The 7,199-nt window shown below is 45.8% G+C and overlaps 1 protein-coding gene and 1 pseudogene across 1 annotated transcript in view; one reads left to right on the top strand and one right to left on the bottom strand.

Annotated features, from left to right (window-relative positions):
* PEX7 (peroxisomal biogenesis factor 7) overlaps nucleotides 1–7,199 on the top strand; it is an 80,104-nt gene that overhangs the window by 45,473 nt on the left and 27,432 nt on the right. The window lies entirely within an intron of this gene.
* Nucleotides 5,786–7,199, bottom strand: part of LOC105978532 — a 7,829-nt pseudogene continuing 6,415 nt past the window's right edge.

The raw sequence follows: 7,199 nt of genomic DNA, 5'->3' as shown, positions 1-7,199 counted from the left end.
TGCTGTAAGCCTAGTTTGAGAGCGCCAAGCCATGTCTTCGGCTGGTGGCTGTTGCTCCTTCTCTGAGAGCCAAAGGCTTGAGAAGTAACTCACCCTTGAAATCTGCCTTAAAGCCTCCATCTAAAACACAGCAGCACTATACATTCGAAATTGAACCCTTAAAGACCCGACTCGATGGGCTGACCCACACAGAGGATTAAAAACATGTTTTCATCTTTAAAAACATTCCGATTCCCTTTTCTTCTTTTCTTTCTCTACTGTGTCTGGCGGAGGGGTGTGTGTGACAGAGAGAGTAGTAAGTAACTGAAACCATCTCAAGCCAGCCTCAATAGGAAAGGGGAGTGTTTCTCAGGGTACGAGATTCCTCAGAGCCCAAGAACAGGAATGCTCTGGAGCCTAAGGAAGGTCCTGGAATTCTCGACTGCAGAGGCTTCTTCTTCTGACTGAGTGTTGTTGTATTTCCCCTCCTCAAGCTTTCACGTGCAGTCACAGAAAAGAGACCGCCTCAAGTCAGTCTGCTCTCAGCCTGTCTCCCCGTCCTCTCATCCGCCATCACTGTATCCGCCTCCGGCCAGCAGAGAGCTGGAAGACAGTGGTAAATGGTGCAGGCATGCCACCGTTGGAGAACCCAGTGGTTCCTTCAGAAATGCTTAAATTAGCTACTGTGATTGGTGCTGTTGATTGTCAAGTCAGCTGCAACTCACTCGATCCCAGTGCGCAGAGTAGAAGTGCTCTGAAGAGTTTTCACGCTAGCACACCGTAGAAAGCAGAGTGCCAGGCCTGTCTGCAGAGCCACTCAGGGTATGTTTGAACCAGCTCTCAAGCACTTAAGAGCACTTAGTAGCCTGTGCTACTCAGGGACCCTGGCCCTGCTGCAGAGTTGTGGAGACATAGTGCTTTATGGTGATAGAGCTTATAAATGATCAAAGCACAGCCAACGATTTTCAACAGTTAAGTGTAGACCGGTGTTCCGCTCACATCACCCATTTGTATTCCTGGGAATGTGTGTGTGTGTGTGTTCTCGCTAACCTTACGCTTTGGTTCAGTTATGCTTCGAATGTATTCAGACTATTTTTAACATTGAGATATTAATACGATTTCCTTCATAAGGAAGAGTTTTTCTGAATTTCTTTTTCTTTTGTGCAGTTTTGTTGCCAAATGATCTTCGGGGTCTTCAGCTTTTACAATTAAGCAGTAAACCATCCTGATAGGAGTTTTTTGGGTTGGGTTTGGTCTGAGTGCACGCTCTCCTTTCTGAGATGTGGCAATCTTCAGAAAGTCTTTCTGCATCCATGTGGATCACAGCCATAAATACTGTCAGAGCAAGCCTTCCATCAACTTAATGGTGTTCTTTAATTTGTCAGAGTACTCTAGACTGGTATAGTGCCCGGTCTAGTGTGTATTGCGATGAAGTGGAGTCAGTACCTATAAAATATTAATCTGATTCAAGTTCTAATTTAAAGTATATAATTCATTTTGAGAGAGATTCACAGGTCTAAGTTTTATCATATTCAACCTTGAAAGTTTATAAACATGGTATGGTTTCTGGATATTTATGATTGAGTCATCTCTGCAAACTGTCAAATGCTTTTGCCAGCTCTAGGTGGTGCGTACAGTTAATCGCTTGGCTACCAAATGAAAGGTTGGTGGTGGAACTCACTCCAAGGGTGGAAGACTTGGTGGTCGGCTTCCATAAGGGTTGCAGCCAGGTTTCTGGGGCAGTTCTATTCCCCACCGGCTTGCCTAGAGTTGAAAACAACTCACTGGCACCCGACAGCAGTAATGTTCTTCAGTTTGTAGGCTTTGTGGCAGTTACATAATCTGTTGTCAATTTGAGAGGATTAAGAGTGAAGGGGTGGAGTTTAGCCTGTCAGCTTGATGACCTCATTTGGAGGCGCTAAGGAGATAAATAGCTCGCTGGAGGTAAGATGCAGGCTGACTCCCTGAGAGACATTGCAGCTAACAAGACATGGACCTACACGAGTGCCCTGAGCTGGAGGAGCCATGTGGAGACCCCTGCCAGCACTGAGATGCTTACGCCACCACTGGATCCACAAGACTTTCCACCCACTGGCCTGTGATTGTCCTGCATATGGCGTCATTGAATGTGTTTTGTAAGTCTGAAGAGGATGTTATAGATTGGTATCCGATGTATGAGCTAATGTTGGACTTATGGACTTCATCTGGACTAAGCTGGGATATTTCCTCAATATTCAGTTGCTCTTGTATATAAAGCTGTTTTTTATACACATGTGTGTTTATGAATTTGTTTAGTCTACCTTAACACAGGCATCTAGTATTTTTTTTTCAGTTTTAGAGTTTATTTGGATTACTAGTCCCCCAAACAAGCACTGCTTCAATCCAACCAGGCAAACAAACCAGCAAAAAACCCATGAGAATCGACACTAAATGTTTTTGAGTGCACTCAATGGAAGTTTATAAAACTTTTCCTGGTTTCAAACTTCTATTTTTGAATCCCCTGCAAGAAGGATACAGACAATAAAATAGGCCCATGTATCCATGGATTCTACTCATGGATTCATAGCAAAAGGTGGGAGCCCTGACTGCCCCGTGGAGTGGCGCCTCCAGAAAAGCTGGTCAGTTGAGAGAGACACCAGTGGAAGAGAGAGCAAGGTAACTGAGGATGCGGCAAGTGCTCATAAAAACATACCAGAGATGAAAATGTCTCAGTTCCTTGCCATTGTAGCTCAGCTCCATTGTGGCTCATAATTTCTCCAGGGAGTTGGTTTTGAATGTAAGTTTTCAGATTAATCGACTCCTGGTGTGAACTCTGGAGTTTGCTGTGTCGCTGGAGAACTTTGGGGGAGACCTAGTTTGTCTTCAAGTCCATTTGAACTTTCAAGGTATTCATCGCAGCTACTGGAAGAATGCCAGATGTGGCCACTCATCCTTGTGAAAGCTGAACACTGAAAGAGAAGGAAAGAAGAATCGGTGCATTTGAGCTGTGTTAGTGAAAAATGTTGAATATACCATGAACTCCCAGAGGAACACATGCATCTGTCTTGGCAGAAGTACCGCCAGAATGTTCTGTAGAAGTGAGGATGGCGAGACTCGGTCTTGCTTAATTTGGACGTGTCATCAGGAGAGACCACTCTCTAGAAAAGGTCAAGACGAAGGGCACCCTTGATGAGATGGACAAACATACCAACCCTGTGAGGGTGGTGGAGGCACAGGGCTGCCATGCGTCAGCCCCTACCCAACAGCACCCGGCAATACAGCTACATGCTTTGAAAAGTGTTTGTGTTTCCCACAGCAGTCCATGTAAGATAATCAAGCCCTGTGCTGTGGAATTCCGTATGTGTCTTCCTTTCTGAGGACAATTACGCAGCTTGGGTTTGTGTCTATTCTTTATGACTGGGAAGCTGGAGCTAACCCTGGCACTGCTCTGTTGTGTTTAAGCCATGGTATAGGAGACGGCCGGCCACTGACGCCTGGTGTGCTGAGTGAAGCTCTATAAAAACATCAATGTTACTTTTCCTGTGAATGTCTGCCTGCTCTGGGTCTCTAATATATTGGATCCTCCCTAAAGTTTTGCCTTCACTAGTGGTTAGAGCCTCAGTGTGTTAGGAAGTTTGTATTAGTGGCAATGATCTAGCTCTAGATCCTCTGAATGTAGTACTAGACTAGCACGATTCCAACACTCACAGTAAGGAAGGAGGTTTATTATGGAAGTTAGCATGTGACCATAAGCCAAGATCACGAAACATTCAGGATCAGAAAACATTGGTCCCCAGCAGCACCTTGTCTTTAGCCAGTGGCCTGGTCTCTCGGCAGTCCTCAGCCTCTCAACCTCGTGACTCTTGGTCCCTGATTCTGTGGACCTGGAAGCCAGCCCACTGCTCTGCCTCAGAGTCTCATAGTCTAGACACTACACTTCTGTTCTGTCTCTCATGGTCTCTTTGCCTGACTCCTTTGCTCTGCCCTGTGGTGTCCATGCCACTGCCGCTGGTACCTCAGGGCTTGGCCTCTGTCACTTCAAACATGTTCGGTTGGTGGCTCTCCTCCCTTCACGGTCCCTGGGACTTCTCTCTGTGCTTCCAAGACGGCTCTTATATACAGCGGATGGCTTTGGTGGAGGTGTGGTTTTTGTCTTTCAGCAGACCATACCCCCAAGGAAACAGACTTAGAATACATCCCACCTTAACCCTCCAACATGGACTTATAACCACAGGCAGAGGCTATCATGTACAAGGGAGTACCCTCCCGAGAAAAAACAAACAGGAAAAGCTCCATTGGGTTCAGCTTCTGTAGTATGCATTTTACTCGCCAGGCGAGCATCAGACAACTCGCTGAGGTAATGCCCCCAGTGGTGTCGCCTGGGAAGCTTCTTTCTGGTCACAGTGAATATTTTTATAAAAGCAGTTTCCCTTGAAACCTAGTTTTTAAGTGATGGCCAATTCAAGAGAACAGCGTGTGGCTGTGAAATTGTGTTTCCTGCTCGGAAAAAATGCCACAGAAGCTGTTGTGATACTAAACACAGCTTACGAGGACAGCACTATGGGGAAAACTCAAGTGTACGAGTGGTTTTCTCGTGTCAAAAAAGGTGAAATGTTGATTGATGACAAACCTCGTTCTGGACGCCTGTCAAAGTCCAGAATGGATGAAAATGTCGACTCCTTGTGCATTTGGAGTTCATTCCACCAGGTCAGACTGTAATCAAGCTTTCTATTTAGAGGTGCTGAAAAGATTGTGTAACAGTGTGTGACAAAAAAGGCCTGATTTGTGGCAAACGGTGGACTGGTTTTGCCACCATGACAATGCACTTGCACATGCCACCATCTCAGTGCGCCAATTTTTGGCAAAAACAGCTGCCTTTCTTGCCCCTGCACCTGACTCACCTGACCTGGCTCCATGCGACATCTTTTTGTTTACACGAATGCATAGGGACATGAAAGGACAGCAATTTGATGATGTAAAAGCGGCGGAAAAAAACCCAAAACGAGGGAGGTGCTGTCTGCCATCCAAACAGATGAGTTTGAAAAGTGTTTTCAGGAATGGAATCGCAGATTTGACAAATGTATTAAGTGTAATGGAGAGTACTTTGAGGGTGATAAGGTTGGTTTGTAAAAAGATTTAAATACTTACCTTTGGGGGGGAAATTCTGTTTTTGGGGGGAACCCTCTCGTAGAATGCATCACAAAGGGGCTGTGGCTAGAAGGGCCTTATGACGTCCACCGTCTCAATGGCTCCCTAGCCTCGCCGATTAGGCTGCAGCATCCCTTGAGGAGAGGTTTCTGGATCCCCTGGGATCTAGTCAATCCGAATTTTCCATTTCAAGACCCACTAATGTATATTTCCTGAATTCCTCATATCAAGAGTCCTTGAGCCATCATTTGGGTAGCATTTCTCTAGGGGATGGAAATTCACCATAATTATAAGATTGGCTTTTGATATTTATCTTGCCCACCACAGAATCAATTAATTCCTTCAATTCACTCATTCATTCAGGAAACAATGAGTGGTTTTGTGGCAGACACCTTTTTTTTTTTAATTCAAAAGATTTTATGAGATAGGGTGTCATGAGACTATGAAAAAAACTCAAAGCCCATGTCTGCTTTAGTTAACCAGAGAAGTGTGGGGATTCAGAAGGTGCACGTGCAACTCTGGTCGACGAGGAGGGCACTCCGCGCCCAGTGCTCCACAGCTGCTCCGAGCGAAAATCCGAGGCGTTTGTCATAGTCCAATGCACTGTGGTCGGGTCAAGATCAAGGTCGATAATACATTTTAACGCTCTGTTTGGTCGACTATGTGGGGAACACTAAGTTCATTCACACAAAATCTCTTCATCCAGGTTGATATCTATCGGTGTGTCAAGATCTTCCAAGTCCAAATTATCCGAATCTACTTCCAGTTCAAATAAACTGTTCTTCTTTGTTGGGTGGGAGGGAGGCCACTATCACTGGAGTAGGGGAGGCAGGCTTCCCATCAGCTTCCTGTGGGGCTGCAGGTCTTGGGGGCTGAAAGCCTTTGGCCTCTTCCAGAACATCTCTTTCTTCATTAGGCGTGACTACTGGGCACTTCTTGGCGGGCCACAGATCAGAGTGTGTTTCCTTCACCCCTTTTTCAACCACAAAGGCTTCTTTCAGTCCAGGGAAGAGGTTCTCATACTCTGTTGGATCAGCAAGGGATTCTGCAGCTTTCTGATTGACTTTTGAGAGACTCTTTCTCCAGAGTTGCACTACCCTTGAAACCTGACTGGTGAGGTAAGTTCGGGCCAGGAAGGCAGCTGATTCTGATCAAGAGCTCTAGGCAAGCATCAAGCTTGCCCTGTAAGAAGTAGCTCAGGAGTGCCACATTGTTCTTGCCATCTCTCTCTGCGCCCTCTGCTAGCTTGTTCACCACACCAGCATTTCCAGAGGCAGTGGCCAAAAGCAACAGATCACCGTAATCCTGCGTGTGATGCAGACACTCCTGGGCTAGGCCAAACTGGCATTCACTAATGGCAAGCTCGGCCAGCTGTTTCCACTTCTGTTCTGACTCTGCTTCCACTACCAACTGATAGGCAGTTTTTAACTCTCCAAGCTGAAGAGCAATCTCAAAGTGATGTTCAGGATCTGTGGACACGGTAAGAGCTTGCTGCTTGAAGCCTTGCTTTTCCAATAAGTGGGCAGCCCTGGTCCTCTGTTCTTTAGGAATGGTAGGTAGGACCTTATCAGCCATGCTGAAGTCCCTTCTCATGGCAGCCGTCTGGTACCCCAGCACAGAAACCAGCAGGGAGTAGCTAATGATGTTCAGTTCTTTACCCCCCAGTTAGAGCCTATTGTCTTTTGGAATATAGCCCAGGAGATATATGGTCCTGTCCAAGTAAGCAATAGTGACTATCCCTCCTCCAATGAAGTAATTTAATCTGTTGACAGAACTGGTATAAATGAAGCAGTTGCCTACCCACAGCCCCGTTTTCACGATTTCTTGAATCTCACCAAGAACCTCAAAGGCATTTTCAATGCCTTCTTCAGTGACTCCTCCGCATGTTTCCTGTGCGGCTAGGACTTTTTCTGGCAGATACTTAAGGATAAAAAAAGATTCCTTGGTGGCAATACACACCAGCTCCCCAGAATCAGACCAGAAAGTGTGTTTGGGCTGAATTTCTTTTTTTTTTTAACTTAATCATTTTATTAGGGGCTCATACAACTCCTATCACAATCCATACATACATCAATTGTGTAAAGTGCATTTGT

This window comes from Echinops telfairi, unplaced genomic scaffold, assembly GCF_000313985.2.
Source record: "Echinops telfairi isolate 266 unplaced genomic scaffold, ASM31398v2 ScPeMD7_3533;HRSCAF=4204_0, whole genome shotgun sequence".
NCBI classification, from domain to species: domain Eukaryota; kingdom Metazoa; phylum Chordata; class Mammalia; order Afrosoricida; family Tenrecidae; genus Echinops; species Echinops telfairi.
The sequence above is the reverse complement of the archived record's forward strand: the minus strand, read 5'-3'. Positions and strand labels throughout refer to the sequence as shown.